Genomic DNA, 19,242 nt, shown 5'->3' on the forward strand with positions numbered 1-19,242 from the left:
ATTTTTTTTCAGGAATAAGGTTGAACAATTTTCATGGTGGACACTTGTATGCCTATGTTTACGAACTGCATCTTTCAATGTGATTTTTAAATCTTTTTTCAGTTTGAATTGCTAATATGGTAAATATCAATGGATATAACTCACATAATCAAAGGCCCTTTGGGGTCCTCAATAATTCTGAAGAGTGTTAGGGGTCTTAACATGAAAGGCTAAATTTTGAAATGGACATAGAAATTCTGTAAACATTGCTTTTTTCAAGTTTAGAGGATTGTTCTTATTGTTTCCTGATACCTTTTCTTTAACAATGGGTGAGATGCATAGAAAAATGAAAGCAAGTCATTCTTATTCTCACGGTCTGTCAGCTTCTACAAAATTCAGGGAACTTAAAGAGGTTTCCGAGAAGAGGGCCAAAACCCTTGTAGAATCTCCCACAGCTTTAGGAACATCCAGACTTGCTTAATGCAAGAAGATGGAGCTAGAGATAGGTCTAAATGTTACAGGATGATTATTTTGAAAGGTTTTGTAAGAAAAATGGTGTCCATGTTTGTCAAGAACCAACTTAGAGAAAATGAATATAAGCTTTAGACGGTTCATCTTGTACTCCTTGGTGACTAGGGCAGTGACAGTTGGGAGAACCAAAAGGTTGGTTCAGGGGTTCTTTCCAAAGAAGACATTAAATAGAGCAGATATTGTTCCTGCCTTTTGATACCACTACTTGCCTGAGAAAAAGAGATGTGCCCAAATTTTGCTACTCTTGCCACTCCGTGATTCTCAGTTTTTTGGATTCTCTGTGATTCTTAGTCTACCCTCAGAACAGTTCTTTGAAAATACAGTTTATCTCTCCTCTATACAAATATAAAAAAGCTTAAATATTGATAATTCAGTGCTCGCCATAAGCAGATTTATGAAGCTGCACCACCAGTCTGATCACTTATTGAATGAATTCAAATAGCTTTAGAGAAACTCAGCAATCACCTGTAAGTGATCCTGGTCAGAGTTTAGTAACCACTGAGTCAAAGATGAAGGGCTGAGAGACCAAGTTGCACTCATTTTCCTTCCATTCCCTTCTTAGCGGGAAGGGAATGCACTTGTAAATCAGCTGCTCCCTTTTCCTTAATCTTCCTCTTCATTTGTTTGACTTCTGGAGTCTATAGGGAAATTTAGGTATTTTAGGTAACAGTATGTTTTGAATTAGAAAACAAATATCCATAATATGTGTAATTTCAGTATTCCATAGTACGAAAAACTCAGGTATTTATAACACTCAGGTTAGTTTTTCATTTTTTTATTTTTATTTGCTAAAGATTTATTGATTGATTGATTGCTATGTTGGGTCTTCGTTTCTGCGCTAGGGCTTTCTCTAGTTGCGGCAAGCGGGGGCCACTCTTCATCGCGGTGCGCGGGCCTCTCACCGTCGCGGCCTCTCTTGTTGCGGAGCACAGGCTCCAGACGCGCAGGCTCAGTAGTTGTGGCTCACGGGCCTAGTTGCTCCGCGGCATGTGGGATCTTCCCAGACCAGGGCACGAACCCGTGTCCCCTGCATTAGCAGGCAGATTCTCGACCACTGCGCCACCAGGGAAGCCCTAGTTTTTCATTTTATTATTTAATTTACAATCTGTTTTCTGATTACCTAGTTTGAAAAAAAAAATCAGAGGGACAATAATCCCTTTCGTTTGCATAGCATTTTGTGGTTTATAAAGAGATTGCTCAAGAACTATATTCCCATCATAACCATGTAGGTTAGCAGAGCAGATATTCACATTTTGTAGATGTGAAAAGAGAAGTGTTGGAAAGTTAAATAGCTTATTTAATATCCGAGTCTTATGATTTCCATTTTGATGCATTTTGTATGCTTCAATTAACTAATTGATTGGTTTATAGTTCCAGTTTGTTTTTTTTTTAAGTTCAAGGAAGGTTCTTTTTTTTTAAATTAATTAATTGATTAATTAATTAATTTATTTTATGGCTGTGTTGGGTCTTCGCTTCTGTGCGAGGGCTTTCTCCAGCTGCGACGAGTGGGGGCCACTCCTCATCGCGGTGTGCGGGCCTCTCACTGTCGCGGTCTCTCTTGTTGCGGAGCACAGGCTCCAGACACGCAGGCTCAGTAGTTGTGGCTCACGGGCCCAGTTGCTCCGCGGCATGTGGGATCCTCCCAGACCAGGGCTCGAACCCGTGTCCCCTGCATTGGCAGGCAGATTCTTAACCACTGCGCCACCAGGGAAGCCCTGTATTTCCAGTTTTGATGCGTGTTATTTAAGACTGTCAACCTCCTCCTATTTGTTAATATCAGAAAAATTATAGGGGAAGAACCAGAAAGTACACATCCTAATGCACGTTTCCATATTAACTCAATTGTTCTGTTCTTATAACTGGATTACTGATTGACATAATAGAAGAAGTTGCAAAAATTTAAGAATGATTGAAGAAGTAGCATATGATTTAGAATTTCTTATTTTGTAACTATTTAGAATTTCATAAAGATATATGCCACTTTAAGGCAATAAAGTATATGAACTTTAATCCAAAAATACAAAAGAGACGTATTATGAGTTGTATAAGAAACACTAATTCTACCAACAGTTTTACTTTCATTTGGTAATAGAGCATTTTTTTAGAATATTCTGAGTATAACCTACAGAGCCTATGGTTCTTTTTGGCTCTTATTAATCCTGGTGGTTGGCATAAAGCATTTGTATCAAAATGGTTACTCTGACCTTGGATTTATCATTTGTAGAAAAAAATCATTATTATTTTACCTTTCTGAACAACCCAGTAGCTTATGGTATACCAGATATTCCTTTTCAGGAGTAAAAATCAACTTTAGTTATAACGTTGGCTTATTACACATATGTATAACTTCATAATAAATAATACATAGAAAGTCATGTTTGACTGTGATGCAACTGCACCACTAGAAACGTTAGGTCAGCAAATGGCTTCTGAATTTCAGTCAGTAAATTGACACACTTCCTATTTGCCCCCTACTTTTACATCCACAGGTTTAACAAGATAAGCAAGTTGGGCGCAGTACCTCGGCAATAAACTGGGATGTTAGACTCCGTATGTATTTTTGTGGGATTCCTGGATCTGTAATTGTAGAAGAGACAATGTCTGCCTGGGTTAGTCTAGGGGCAGGAAAATGGTGTCTTTAAGTTCTCTTCAGGTTCTCTCTTATTTACTTATTTATTTATTTATTTTTTGGCCGTGCTGCACGGCATGCAGGATCTTAATTCCCTAACCAGGGATCGAACCAGTGCCCCTGCAGTGGAAGTGCGGAGTCTTAACCACTGGACCTCCAGGGAAGTCCCCAGGCTCTCATTTTTTACTACTTGAAACAAAAGGGTAATCCATTTTGTGGACTGTTTACATGTAGTTGATGCAATATTATGAAAGTAGTAAGAAAAGTAATTTAGAGCAATTAAGTAAGAATTTATAGAAAAGTACTCTGGGGAAAAGTATCTAAAGATGCATGTGGTTATGAGGATATGCTGTGTAGATTCTGGCATCTATAATTAAGATATCTTAATATCCATCAGTCCGTTGTTATTATCTACCACAAAGCTCAAACAGGTATCCACTTCCTTTCCATTTAACTGTCATGAAGAAGAGGCAGATGAGTTTAAAACTGGTTGCGGTCATGAACTTAGATCTCAAAGAGGTAACATTAGGGCATTTCATGGAATAGTCTTCAAAATCACTACTTTCAGTGTACAATGGGAATTCATGTTCAAATATAACTTCAAAGTATCATTATATCATTGATTAGTAGAAGATGCTATTAACATTTTAGGAAGACTTCTCACAGCAAATTTAAATTCTAATTTAAAGAGATTTCTTAGTTAATTAAAAATTTAGTGGCAAAATATTAAGATGGTTGCTTATAATCTGCTGCTTGGTACTTATTTTTTGAGGTAGTGACAATGAGGGATTTATATTTAAAATATACAGAAGTCCACAATGTTTATATGAGTTTTTTTTTCTTATCCTTATCACTGACGATCCCTCTGTTGTCAATGAAAAGCAATAAAAGAATCAGTTTTGTGAAACTCATTCAGTGTTTGCAGAAAATTTTACTATCTGCTTAAATTATGTGTTAAATTGACAAGTTGGCTTGGTTGATTAATACCTTATGAGCTATTGTCACAATGAAAAGAGCATTCTTGTATAAATTACAATTTTCTGTGAAGAAAAGAATTTCTAGATACTATTTCATGAATATATGTAGCATGCCTAGGAAAAGAGTAGGAAAAATGTACCTTTTTAAATACTTAGAAAAAGAAGAGGTATTAGAAGCAATTTAGATAGTCTGTACTCTCTTTTTCACTTAAGAATTTTACCTGTTGGGCCAAGAAAAAAAAAAGGCAGATGCTAATATAATCCAGGAATTTTTGATCACTGGGCTATGTGCATTTATTCCTTCACCAGTTCAGTATGTTTTAATTAATACTAACTACATGCTAGGCACTGTCCTACATTTAGGGCACACATGGGTGAATAAAGAGTCAATTCCCTCTTGGAGGAGAGAGATGATAATTAAGCAAATAATAAACAAATAATAAAAGAAGCAAATGGACTTTAATAGTACAGGCTAACCTGGGGAGGTGAAGGATGGAAAGGTTTCCCTGCGAGGTAAAATTTAAGCCGAGATGTGAGGGATGAGAAGCCAGGTGTGGGAGGTGCCTAGAGTGAGGGTAGTGTGGCTCAGGTGGGGGTTCCAGGCAGAGAACAGCGTTTGTAAATGAGCCTGCAAAGGAACAACCAAGAAATCAGATGGAAAACCAGTAGTTAGGATGATGCCATGGGAACAAAGGAGGGAAAGTGCTTCCAGAGAAACAGAGGATAGGAAAGTGACGACCATATTTGAGAACTTGGAGGTCATTAGTGGTCTTTTTTTTTTTTTTTTTTTTTTAATATTTATTTATTTGGCTGCGCCAGGTCTTAGTTGTGGCATGCGGGATCCAGTTCCCTGACCAGGGATCGAACCTGGGCCCCCTGCGTTGGGAGCACGGAGTCTTAACCACTGGACCACCAGGGAAGTCCCTCGTTAGTGGTCTTGATAAGAGCAGTTCCAGTGGAGAGGTGGGGACTCAGTGAGATGGCAAAAGGGATAGGAGTGGAGGACTCTGGGGACATGGATAGGTACAGTGGGAACAAATGGCCCTTTAGAGATATCTGTCAGTGAAACCCAGCATAAAAATGGAGACATGGAGGGAAAAGGAATATGGAGTTAAGGGAGACTGTAACAAAGCTAGCCAATCAGATTTTCCAGTAGAATGTAAAGGTTGATGATTCAGAAAAGAAAGGCATTGGGCTTCCCTGGTGGCGCAGTGGTTTGGAGTCTGCCTGCTAATGCAGGGGACACGGGTTCGAGCCCTGGTCTGGGGGGATCCCACGTGCCGCAAAGCAACTAGGCCCGTGAGCCACAACTACTGAGCCTGCGTGTCTGGAGCCTGTGCTCTGCAACAAGAGAGGCCGCGATAGTGAGAGGCCCCGCGCACCGCGATGAAGAGTGGCCCCCGCTTGCCACAACTAGAGAAAGCCCTCGCACAGAAACGAAGACCCAGCGCAGCCAAAAATAAATAAAATAAATTTAAAAAAAGGCATGGCCGTCAGAGGGAAGTACTTGAAGAAGATAGAGGGATTTTGCGTCTAGAGAGCCACGTGTGGGGCTAGGTCCGCAACACAAGGAGGAACTCTGCCTCTTCGTGCCAGGGAGAAGGAGAACCCAAGTGCCTGGGCAGAGGAGTTTGCAGATTTGCTGGTGGGAAGATGGGAACTTCCCCCTGGTGCCTTCTGTTTTCTCAGTGAAGGGAGATGAGGTCACAGCCAATAGTGAGGGTGGGGTGAGGCGAGAGACTTGAGGGGGAGAGGAAAGTCTTTCTAGCGTGGGACTTCAAGGGCACCAGAAAAACTTAGAAAGGCGTTGTGTAGTGGTGAGAGCCTCTTTGAGTTCTGAGAATGTAAACCTAAGATTAAAAACCAGTCTGCCAGTTTAGGTCGTTTTTCTCCAGCTATGTTTAAATGCTAGGAGCAAACCCAGAGAAGCCAGAATGGCTGAGTTTTGCTAGAGTGGGTTTGTTTTTTTTTTTTTTTGAGTGTGAGTTTTTAAAGAAAGAAAATCTGGAAACCCTTAAAATGAACAACCAATACACTAAGCAAACAAAACAAAACGCCTAAAACAAAAATGCGTAGAAATTCATGAACTTGTAGAATACAGATCTTTTTATCTAGGATAATTATTAACTAGTAAGGAACAGTCACAAATTGGCTTGATTTCCAGCATTTAGTCAGCAGGGATTCAGTCTTTGTTCCTTTCAAACTCTTGGTTTCCTTGCCTAGCCAACTGCTAGGCCCAGTTCTACACTTCAGCGAATCTCAATGCCTTTACCTGTTCCAGGAGCCATCATGCTAGGTTCCGTTTCCTGCCTAGTTGCTAGAATTGTTTTCAGTTCTGAATGTTTAACCGTGGCCTTGCCTGCCTTTCTTGGATATCTAGCTAAGTTCTTGTGTAGAGTTTATATCTTACCCCTCAACTTTGCCTACTTTACTCCTGCACTAAGGCCACCTTAGTGCTCCCTGAAAGACAGTGCTTTGTAGACTTGGAACCATTACAACTCTGCAATGTAAAGAGGGCTGAAACATTCAGTAGTAATAATCAACCATCGAAAAAGAGGGTCTTTCTTTTACAGCTCTGTTAGCAGGATATTCTTTCTTCAACCTGACAAAAATCCTTCATTTTGCAACTAAAAGTCATTTCCTTCTTTTTTTTCAATCTTTAGAGTTTTAGAGAACAGCTGGTTATCATAATCACCATAATCAAAGTGATATTTTTTTTTAAGAACTAAAACAATTTCATTGAAATACGGACTCTCGTATTTCCTTGAAGTTTAAAAATATCTTGTTTTAATAAATTTTTAATTCATTAGCCATTTCTCATAAACCCTTCTACTGAAGTGCTTTAGTTTTACACTGTGGATGGCCAGGTGCTTCCATGAATGGAAGCAGTGAGTCTGTGTGGCTCAGGCTGGGCAGGGAGGTGGGGAGGGGAAGCTCCTTGTGATCAGATGCCCTTGAGTTTGCTTCTGGCTCAGATGTTTCCCAGATGCGCTGCCTGGCACTCAGGAGATGCCTCTTTGTCCTCCTTCCCTCCCTACCTCAATAAGACATGTCTATCATGTGTTGGAAAGTCATCCTACACTTTATTCCTGGTTCTGCCCATATTTCCTTAGGCTGTGGTATAGATATAGTTATCGAACTTCTTCCTGTCCAAAATGAAGGGGAGAGTGTAACATTGCTTTTGTTAATTTCCTATTTTTACAAAACCCATTGAGGCATTATATCTCATCAGCAGAAGCTCAACTGAAACATTCTTACAGATTTTATTAATATCCTTGGCACTGTTCTCCATTGTTGATCAAAGGTCGAGGAAATGTATATTCCACAATTTGGAGCAAATGAGTATTTCTAGTTCATTTCAACCTGTGTTTATTATATGTAACACCTAAATATTCAGGTTGGGCTTACATGTTTATTATGGTGCTAGCAGAGGTAGATAGTACAAAAATAACTTAGTTTTCTATTGCTTTACCCTTTATAGTGCTGAAAGTTCTTCTGTCTTAAAAAACTTTACATTGAACTTTAGACTTGCATAGATGTACTACTCCACAGAAGTAGAGAGAGAAAACCCTTCAATGCATACATTGAGACCGTTTAAGAGGTCTACTACACTGCATAGATTCCATGCATTTCAATATAATTGGTTTCCTTTGTAATCCAGAGTTTTTATTTTAAGAACTTTATAGTGTCAGACTATATCATGGGGCGTGTAGGCTTCATCAGACTGCCAAAGGGATCCAAGGCATACAACATATTAAGAACTCCTGAGAATTTCCCCTCAAATGCATACTTTCTATGTACAGAGTTCTTAATCCTGCAAAAGACTGAATTTCCTGTTTATTTCAAAAGTGAATTGCCATTCACAGTGTCTAGAAGCACGTTTCTAAAACTTCTTACAACCTGAAAAAAGAATGATGAACTTGAATTCCTATTGTACATTACACAATCCAGGACTTGTAGAATGCTCCTGTCATGGTTAGTGGTTTAACTTCCCAGTAACCCATGAGATGGGTGGGTGTACAGTGCCTCTGATCTTCCACAGCTCCTGCTATTTTTTTTGTCATTTTTTTCCACTTCAAGATCATAGTCAACATTCATATTTTAATTACAAGATCAGCCTCATGGGCTGCTTGAAATAGTTATCATGTTAGTTGAGAAGTAAAACAACTTCAAAATGTTATAACTCACCCAGTAATAAAATGGCTCTCATGAAACATTTAAGCCAGCATGACGGTTTTCCTGGGGGTTTTCCCTGGACTGTTTTCTTTAGAAAAAGATATGGCTTTCCCTGCTGTGGCAATCTTGGGTACGTCATAAAAAGAGGCAGCAATTAAGGAGGGAGTGGAACCCTCAACAAAACACAGATACTCCCTAGGGGAGCATATTTGCAAACCATCTGGTCTGGAGAAAGAAAGTTGCAGAAGTAAATGCACTTTTCAAAGCCCATTCCTTTTCCTGGCATTTTGTGCCACATTGTTAGGTATATTTCAAAAGCGTTAACGCTGATACCTTTCCATTATCAGTTTCTTTTAAGTAGAAGGTAAAACATTTTCCACTTTCTGAAAATGAACATAATAAACACTTGTCAATGTGGTATTATTCCGTAGTGGTCTGTGTGGGAAGAGGAATTTTTAAAAACAATCCATGTTGCATTTGTAAGTCAACATCTTATAACTATGATTCACAGCTAGAAAAGTCTAAAAGATGAAAATGGCTCTTTTTAAGCTTTATTTGACCAATCACAGAGAGAAATTCAGTTGTTCATTTCCTTCAGATTCATATCTTGAGCCCACTTCACACCACCAGACAATAACTTGGCCATTTGGTCAAACTAAATTGTATACAAATGCTCTTTTAATTTTGGCTAAATTCCCTTTTTAGCCTAAGTATGCTGGTTGGGGATGGCGGCGGGGAGAGGAGAGGGTGTAAAGAAAGGGCACCTGGTTGAGAGTGGCGAGACGAGTTCAGCTGTTTCCCTAACTGGGTGAACTCTCTACGTTTGTTTATATCTTTAGACCTCAGCTTACAAATTTGCACAAGGTCTGTCTAGGTGGTGATTATGACTGTTTCTTCCAATTCCAAAATTTTCTGACCTTAAAATACAGCCAGAGTGGCTGCTTGTTTTTGGCCACTGAAGAGGTGAAACGATGGAAAATAACAGCAAACTGGAAGGTCAGAGAAAGAAAACCAGAAAACTGTCTCTGGAGTGAGGAGACATTCTTGCTTTGTCTGTCATGCAACGTATGAAACTGGGCCAGCCAGTTTTCTGGCCCTTAAAATAGGTTTATCTGGATTTGTACTTCCCAATTGTGAAGTGGTAAAATAAATTATATTATGCATTGTGTTTCATTTATGTACGCTGTGTGTGTGTGTGTGTGTGTGTGTTTCTGTGCACTTTCAAAATAACCAGATGGGGATGAGGGAGGCTGGTCCATCTAAATAATGCTGTGCTCTCTCTTCTTCTTTATCTCCTCACAATCCTAGTTTAGGTGCCTGTTGTATGATATCTGGACTCCTCTGGCTGGTTGCCCCTCCCTCCTCAAATGCCACCTTTCTCCATTAACAACTGTATGCATCTTTGTTTAACTGTTATATTTATATTATTGAACTGTGTTATAGACTGAATTGTGCCCCTCCCCATTCATATATTAAAGTCCTAACCCCCAGTCCCTGAGAATGTGACTGTATTTGGAGATTAGGCCTTTAAAGAGGTGACTGAGTTAAAATGAGGCCCTTAGGATGAGCCCTCATCCAGTTGACTGGTGTGATTATAACAAGAGGAAATTTGGGCACCCTGAGAGACACTAGGGGAGCATGGGTACAGAGGAAAGACCATGTGAGGATTCAGGGAGAAGATAGTATCTTCAAACCAAGAAGAAAGGCCCTCAGAAGAAACCAAACCTGCTGGACACTTTGATCTTAGCCTTCTGGCCTCTAGAACTGTCAGAAAATGTTTCTGTTGTTTAAGCCATGTAGGTTGTGGTGTTTAATTATAGTAGCCCTGGCAAACTAATACAAAGTGTCACTTCCACCCTGCCCCCTCTCTCTTCCTGTCCTTTAGAGGCTTTTGTAGAATGGCAGAATGATGTAGAAAGAAAACCTGGTATGAGTCAGAGGGTCAGGATTCTAGGGCCAACTCAACGTTTCTCACCCAGATGACCTGGGGAATGTTGCTTAGTCTTTCTGGGAGGCAATATTCTCTTGTAAAGTGTGAGTAAGGGGGACCATCTGCCTCAGTTTGAGTTTTCAGTGATTTTTAGACAAATCACTCACGCTTTATCTCTAAAATGGCATAATAATCCCTCTCTTATTACGAAGACAAAACAAGATGGCGTATATAAATCACTTAGCACAATAACACTGGCATCTGGGAAAAGCATAATGTGAACTTTTGAAATTAAGCGTTCAGATTAGTAATTGCTGAGATATCTTCCAGCTTGTCATTCCAGGTTCTATAATTACGCTGTACTTCCCCTTGATTATTTCTCAACCCAAAACCTCGTCTATGGTCTAATCAGTTTTCCCCAGTAATCCATATAAATTCCAAGTTTGTTCATTCATCCTTTAGTAAATAGTAATTGGGTGATCACTCAGGGCCCAACAAGAATACAGGGAGAAGGAGACAAAACTTCCCTCTTGTCGTTCACAGCTAGAGGAGACAGACCCTCTAAATAATGGTAATAGAGTACATAACACTGCGGTAGGAGATATCAAGGAGAAATACAAGGGTCCTAACCATGTAGATAAAGAGATGGTTTACTTCAGAGAGTGAGTTTATACAGAATCCTCAAGGACAGGAAGAGACTATCCTGCACAGAAGGTGTGTGGGGGAGAGAGTTCCCTGGTGGTCCAGTGGTTCGCCTTTCACTGCCAAGACCTGGGTTCGATTCCTGGTCCAGGAACTAAAATCCCAAAGGTCACACACAGCATGGCCAAAAAAGAAAAGGTATGTGGGAGAGGGGTAAGGAGGGTTTTGGGTGGCTGGGTGGCACCGGTGAGAGCCTGAGATGGGATGGGGCAGCTCCACTGTGGCTGCAGCTTGCTGCTCATGGCCTTTTCCTAGAGCACATGTTTCTACCCCCTTTTCTAGACATCTAGGCCCTTTTGTGGTTTCAAATATCAGCTCAGGTATTTGCCTTTTCTAGCAAGCCTTGTTTATTTTAAACCAGTTGAAGCTTTCTCTGCTCTGAAACTCCAATAGATATTCCATATGTATTTGTCAAGTTAAATAATGAACTTTCAATAATACAAATTTGAGAGATGAAGAAGCAGTGTCAGTGGCCTAGGAATAAAAACAGAGTGGAAAAATTCAATTCAAAAGGAATAGTGTGGATGGACATTAGTGAGGGACCACCATCTCACTGTGGGACCTGAGAGGCATGTACCATACTCTTGGGTTCCTGGCTTGAGAAATAGACCCAGTTCATTAATCTGTGCCTTTGTATCTGATGGCATGCTTCTCTATTTCCTTGGGAACAGGGCAGTTCTCTTAACAGGTTTTCTGTATTAAACTTAGGGTACAGCCTGAGAGACAGTTCTAATATAAAGCAGCTCATGTACTTAATTCTTAATGTTTCTTCATTCCTCTGTGCCTGTGGATGATATCAAACTCTTTGCTTAGCCTACGTTTTAAAAAAGCAACAGCAAAATAATTTAAGAATTTAAAACTTTATTAATGCCCTAGTAACTTTAGTAATGCCTTGGTGTATATGAATGATGATGAAGGAAACAATAATGCACTTCATGCCTTCACGCTTTTAGAACATCTTTCTATATCCAAAATAATGGAGAAAGCTTTGAATTTTGAAGCAGATAAATCAGAGCCATATATATATATATATATATATATATATATATATATACACACACACACATATGTTTGTATATACATATATATATATAATGTAATGATCAGGAACAGCAGGATCTTTAATCTCTATTAAAACTCATTGTTGAGTGTGATAAAGTACACAGTCTTTATAAAATGTGCTCAACAAATTTGCCTACTTGAATTTCTTAGAAATCTCCTTAGAACCAAATAAGTCTCAGGAACTTGGGGGAAAGCATCAGTTTTCTAAAAAACAATAACAAATGATAATTTTGTATATTTATGACCCACTAGGTACGATGCTTAATGATTGACATACTTTTTCTCATTTCATCCCCCCACTGCCTCTGTGAGGTGCGGGGACCATTTCCCCTATTTTATAGAGAAAGAAACAATCATAATTGTTTTGGGGCTCCATGAACTGCACCCATATAAGACAGCAAACTTAACTGATCAATGTTGTGTGTGTTCTGATGCTCCACGCATTATCTGTTCCCCATCTCTGTCCCTCTCTTCAGGCCTTCCTATTCCCTAAGACACAACAATATTGAAATTAGGCCAATTAATAACCCTACAATGGTCTTTAAGTGTTCAGGTGAAAGGAAAAGTCATGTGTCTCTCATTTTAAATCAAAAACTAGAAATAAGTTTACACTTAGTGAGGAAGGCATGTTGAAAGTTGAGATCAGTCAAAAGCTAGGCCTCTTGTACCAAACAGTTAGCTAAGCTGTAAATGCAAAGGAAAAGTTCTTGAGGAAATAAAAATGCTACGCTAGTGAACACATGAATGATAAGAAAGTGAAACAGCCTTATTGCTGATATGGAGAAAGTTTTAGTGGAATGGATAGAAGATCCAACTAGCCACATTTCCTTCAGCCAGAGCCTAATACTGAGCAAGGCTCTAACTCTCTTCAATTCTATGAAGACTGAGAGAAGTGAGGAAGCTGCAGAAGAAAAGTTTGAATCTAGCAGAGGTTGTTTCATGAGGTTTCAGGAAAGAAGCCATCTCTAAAACGTCAAAGTGCAAGATGAAGCAGCAAATGCTGATGTAGAAGCTGCAGCAAGTTATCCAGAGGATCTAGCTGAGATCATTAATGAAGGTGGTTACACCAAACAACTGATTTTCAATGGAGATGAAACAACATTCTAATGGAGGAAGATGCCATCTAGGATTTTCATAGCTAGAGAGGAGAAGTCAATGCCTGGCTTCAAAGTTTCAAAGGAAAGGCTGATTTTATTGTTAGGGGCTAATGCATCTGGTGACTTTAAGTTGAAGCCAGTGCTCATTTACCATTCTGAAAATCCCAGGGCCCTTAAGAATTATGCTGAATCTACTCTGCCTGTACTCTATAAATGGAAACACAAAGCCTGGGTGATAGCATATCTGTTTAGAACATGATTTACTGAATATTTTAAGCCTATTGTTGAGACCTACTTCTCAAAAAAAAGGATGCCTTTCAAAATATTACTACTGCTCACTGACAATGCACCTGGTCACCCAAGAGCTCTGACAGAGATGTACAATGAAATTAATGTTTTTATGCCTGATGACACAACATCAATTCATTTGACTTTCAAGTCTTATTCTTTAAGAGGTATACATTTTTGTAAGGCTATAGCTGCCATAGATAGTGATTCCTCTGATGGATCTGGGCAAAGGCAATGGAAAACTTTCTGGAAGGGATTCACCATTCTAGATTCCATGAAGAACATTTGTGATTCATGGGAAGAGGTCACAATATCAACATTAAAGGAAGTTTATAAGAAGTTGATTCTAACCTTCATGGATGACTTTGAGGAGTTCAAGATTTCAGTGGAGGAAGTAACTGCAGATGTGGTGGAAATAACAAGAGAACTAGAATTAGAAGTGGAGCCTGAAGATGTGACTGGATTTTGGCCATCCCATGATAAAACTTGAAAGGATGAGGAGTTGCTTCTTATGGATGAGCAAAGAAAGTGGTTTCTTGAGGTCGAATCTACTCCTGGTGAAGATGCTGTGAAGATTGTTGAAATGACAGTAAAAAGTTTAAAACATTACATAAACTTAGTTGATAAAGCAGTAGCAGGGTTTGAGAGGATTGACTCCAATTTTGTTTTGTTTTAATATTTATTTATTTAATTTTTTGGAGGGGGCTATGTCGGGTCTTAGTTGTGGCACACAGGCTCAGTAGTTGCAGCATGCAGGCTCTGTAGTTGTGGCACGTGGGCTTTCTAGTTGTGGCCTGAGTGCTTAGTAGTTGCAGTGCGTGGGCTTGGTGGCCCCGCAGCATGTGGGATCTTAGTTCCCCAACCAGGGATCGAACTAATGTCCCCTGCACTGGAAGGCTGATTCTCAACCACTGGACCACCAGGGAAGTCCCTTGACTGCAAATTTGAAAGAAGTTCTACTGTGGGTAAAATGTTCTCAAACAGCATTGCATGCTACAGAGAAATTCTCTTTGTAAGGAAGAGTCAATTGATGCAGTAAACTTCATCGTTGTCTCATTTTAAGAAATTACTACACACACAAAAAAGAAATTGCCATAGTCACCCCAACCTTCAGAAACCACCATCCTGATCAGTCAGCAGCCATCAACATCGAGGCCAGACCCTCCACCAGCAAAAGATTATGATTTGCTAAAGGCTGAGATGATGGTTAGCCATAAAGTATTTTGAATTAAGGTTTGTACATTGTTCTTTTGGATACAATGCTACTGCACACTTAATAGACTACATTACAATGTAAACATAACTTTTATATGCACTGGAAAACCAAAAAAATTTTGTGACTCTGTTTATTGAGATATTTGCTTTGTTGTGGTGGTCTGGAACCAAACCTGCAATATCTCTGTGGTACACTTGTGATAACCTCTTATTTTCCTGTTGTCCTGTAACTCTAGGCAGGGAAAGAGAATGACAAAACACTCTAGTCTGTGTTTTTGTTTGTTTGTTTGTTTTTCACCTTTCCCAGAGAAGTCCATCTTGCCCTGACAACGTGACTAACAGGGTTTTGGACAGACCACACAATATGAAGCATTCACTGAAAGTCAACAGTTGCATTGCACAGGCCAGTGTGTGTTGGAAAGTGTATCTGCATTTCCCTTTCATTAGTGTTCAGGAAGTTTCAAATTACAGGGCAGCCAAGGAAAAAAAAAGAAAGAAAGAAAAAAAAGAAACTATGAGCTTCATATCTCTTGCTTCAGACTTAAAAGACTGTACACTCACCAAGACTGGTTATTCAGCTTAGTTATAAAAAACAAAAAACCCCAAAACTGCTGTTCTATGAGTATTCATTCATGATATCATTCATGATACATCATTCATGATAGTGGTTATGCAAATTAGTTGCAATAATGTCTCCAGGCTAAGCTAGTTGTTTGGGGGAAGATATTTTCCCAGTATTTAATGTGGCTAGGTGGACAGAAATGCCTTAATTTCACAGAAACCTAAAATATCTACTGTTACTATTAACAGTTTAGGGGGAAAAAGGATGAATGGGTGCCCATTTGTAACTGGAACTGAAAATGTCATCACTGTCTGGCAATAATGACCAATGATTTTATTCTGAAGAAAGTGGACCTTACCCAATAATTTTCCCATATGACTCCTTTGTTACTTCTTTTGAACATAACTTTGGAATGAAAATTGTACATATAAATTACATCTATCCTCGTGTATTGGACTTTTAAACTAATTTTTTATTTTGAAATAATTTAAGGTAAGAAATTGCAAAAATATGGGACTTCCCTGGTGGTCCAGTGGTTAAGACTTTGCCTTCCAATGTGGAGGGTGTGGGTTTGACCTCTGGTCAGTGAGCTGAGATCCCACATGCCTCACAGCCGAAAAACCAAAACACAAAACAGAAGCAATATTGTAACAAGTTTAATAAAGACTTTTTAAACATGGTCCACATCAAAAAAAATTGCAAAAAAAACTTCCATATATTCTTTACCCAGATTTCCCCAATATAATATCTTAAATAGCCATAGTACATTATCAAAACCAGGAAACTGACATTGGTAGAATGATATTAACTAAACTACAAACCTTATTTGGATTTTATTAGTCTTTTGTATGTATTAGATTTTATCCAGCCTGACAACCTCTGCCTTTTGATTGGAGGGTAAAACTCATTCACATTTAATATTATAGTTATCCCCCCTTATCTGCAGTGGTTATGTTCCAAGACTCCTGGTGGATGCCTGAAATCTCAGGTATGCTGCATCCTACATATATTATGTTTTTTCTTATACATACCTATGATAAAGTTTAATTTATAAATTAGGCACAGTAAGAGTTTACCAACAATAACTAATAATAAAATAGAACAATTATAGCAATATATGTAATGAAAGTTATATGAATTTGGTCTCTCTCAAAGTATTTTATGGTACAAATTTAATACCTTTTCCATCTTAGCTAAGCACCTATCTGCACTGTGGCAGTAACTTTTGCAGTTTGAGGTATGACAGCAAAACTAGCATGGATTTCTTTTTTCTTCTTCACAGTTTCACAGATAAAAGATTCCTTCTTACTGTAGGTCTTAGCACCCTCAGCATACAATTTTTTTTTCTTTCCTTAAGTTGAGAACATTCACCTTTTAATTTATAGGAAGCACTTTACAGTTTCTCTTTGGCATATCCGAATTGCCAGCATCACTACTCTTGTGCTTTGGGACCATTATTAAGTGAAATAAGGGTTACTTGAATTCAAACACTGAGATACTGCAACAGTCAATTTTATAACCAGGATGGCTACTAAGTGGCTAATGGGTGGAATACTTTGGACAAAGGGATGATTCATATTACGGGTGGGATTGAGCAGGATATTATGAGATTTCATCATGTTGCTCAGAACAGTGCAAAATTTTAAACTTATGAATTGTTTATTCCTGGAATTTTCCACTTAATATTTTTGGACTTCAGTTGACCACAGGTAACTGAAACTTTGGAAAGGGAAACAGCAGATAAGAAGGGACTACTATATTATAGTTATGGTTGGATTTCCATCTGCCATTTTGCTTTCTGTTTTCTATATGTCTCATTTCTTTTTTTGTTCCTCTGTTCCTTGTGTTAAGTTGGTATATTCTAGCAGACCATTTTAGTTCCTTTGTTGATGTTTTAACTATATTTTTGAGTGATTTTCCTATGGTTACTCTAGCCATTATTTCTAGGTGCACCTTAATTTATTACAATCTACTTTATGCAAATAATAACTTAATTCCAGTAAAATATAGAAACTTTGCTCTAATATAGTTCCAATCCCTCCCCACTCCTTTGTGCTATTATTATCATATATATTAATTCTATATATGTTGTAAACCCAACAATACAGTATTGTAATTTATTGCTTTACATATTCCATTTCTTTTAAAGAAGATTAAGAAGAAAAGAGAAAAATTGTATTTATAAAATGTTTTATATTGATGTATTTATTTACAATTTCTTTCTTCCTATGGATTCAATTACCATCTTGTGTTCTTTCCTTATTCCATTATAGCCCCAATTTCTTCCCCTCTTTTGTACTATTATTTTCATATATATTACATCTTTAAGTCCAACAACACAATTTTATTATTATTATTTTATGTAATTGACTTCTAAATCAGTTAAGAGAAGAGAAAAAAAAATATGTATTTATACCATCATTTAAAATTTTCTATATGCTTACCTTTATCAGTGCTCTCTATTTCTTTGTGTGGATTTGAGTTACTATCTGGTGTCACTCCCTTTCAACCTGAACTTTTTCCACTATTTCTTGTAATGCATATCTCCTAGCAAAAAAAATTCTCAGTCTGTATTGATGTGGGAATGTCTTTTTTTTTTCTTCTTTATTTGAAGGATAATTTTATTGGATATAGTATCCTTGGTTGACAGTTTTATTCTTTCAGCACTTTGAATATGTCATCCAATTGCCTTCAAGCTCCACTGATGAGAAGTCATCTATTAATCTTATTTTGGTTGCCTTGTACATGATGAACCTTTTTTCTTCTGTAACTTCCAAGATTTTATTTTATTTTTGTCTTGGATACTCAACAGATAGAATATGTCTAGGTTTGGATTTCTTTGTATTTTTCCCACTTGGAATTGGTTGAGCTTTTCAACATGTTTTTAATCAAACTTGGGAAATTTTCAGCCATTATTTCTTCAAATATTTTTTCTTTCCTTTTTTTCTCTCCCCTCTGAGATTCAACTTGCATATACATTAGTGTAGTTGATGTTGTCCCCAGTCTTTGAGGCTTTTTCTTCATTATTTTAATTTTATTTTTCTGTTCTTCAGATTGAATAATCTCTATTGAGGCATCTTTCAATTCACTGATTCTTCTACAAGCTCACATCTGTTTATCCTCTCTAGTAAATTTTTCAGTTATTTTTAAAATTAATTAATTATTATTTTTTTTGGCTGTGTTGGGTCTTCGTTGCTGCATGCGAGCTTTCTCTAGTTGTGGCAAGCAGGGGCTACTCTTCATTGTGGTGCTCAGGCTTCTCTTGTTGCGGAGCACGGGCTCTAGGCACATGGACTTTGGTAGTTGTAGTACACGGGCTCAGTAGTTGTGGCTCACGGGCTGTAGAGCGCAGGCTCAGTAGTTGTGGTGCACGGGCTTAGTTGCTCCGCGGCATGTGGGATCTTCCCCAACCAGGGCTCGAACCTGTGTCTGCTGCATTGGCAGGTGGATTCTTAACCACTGTGCAACCAGGGAAGTCCTCAGTTATGTTTTAACTCCAGATTTTCCATTTGGTTATTTTTTCTAATGTCTATATTTCTTTATTGTTATTTTCTATTTGATATGTTATTGCATCATACTTTCCTTTAATTCGTGCTTTCCTTTTGTTCTGTGAACGTATAACAGATGCTGTGAAATATTTCTTATGTTCATAATCTGGGGTCCTTCAGAGATAGTTACTTTGACTGCTTTTTTTCCTGTGTGTGGCTCAAGAGGTCACAATTTCCTGTTTTTCTTTTTTGTTTTCAGTGGTGTTGTTGCTGAAAACTGGGTATTTTAGATTATATATTATAGCAACTCATGGATTCTGATCCTTTCTCTGGGAAGGTTACTGTTGCTGTTTATTTGTTCGTTTTAGTGACTTTCCTCAGCTTGTTCTATGGAGTCTTCCCCTACAACGTTCAGACTCTGTGTCAGCTCAGTTATTTTCCATTCTTGTTTTTATTTTTAAACTTAGTAAGGTAGGAAAAGAGATACCCCTGAATGGATTTAAAGAACAAAAGGATGTTGCTCTAGGATTAAGTGCCATGAGTGATGTTTTTAAATATCTATTTGCCTTGTAGTTTCTAACCTAATAGACCTGGGCAGTTAGCTGT

General features: G+C 38.2%; 1 protein-coding gene across 3 annotated transcripts in view; it reads left to right on the plus strand.

The window, feature by feature from the left end:
• The window catches only part of PLA2G4A (phospholipase A2 group IVA), a 157,630-nt gene that overhangs the window by 4,168 nt on the left and 134,220 nt on the right, over positions 1-19,242 (plus strand). Inside the window, exon 1 of one of the 3 annotated variants that reach the window (XM_068541432.1) lies at positions 3,010-3,060. The exons of 1 other annotated variant lie outside the window; for it this stretch is intronic. The gene's annotated coding sequence lies outside the window, so the exon portion shown is untranslated. Of the gene's footprint in view, positions 1-3,009; positions 3,061-16,785; positions 16,858-19,242 lie in introns of those variants that run through there. One more of the 3 variants, XM_068541433.1, reaches the window with a different exon arrangement.

This window comes from Eschrichtius robustus, chromosome 3 (assembly GCF_028021215.1).
Source record: "Eschrichtius robustus isolate mEscRob2 chromosome 3, mEscRob2.pri, whole genome shotgun sequence".
Lineage (NCBI taxonomy): Eukaryota > Metazoa > Chordata > Mammalia > Artiodactyla > Eschrichtiidae > Eschrichtius > Eschrichtius robustus.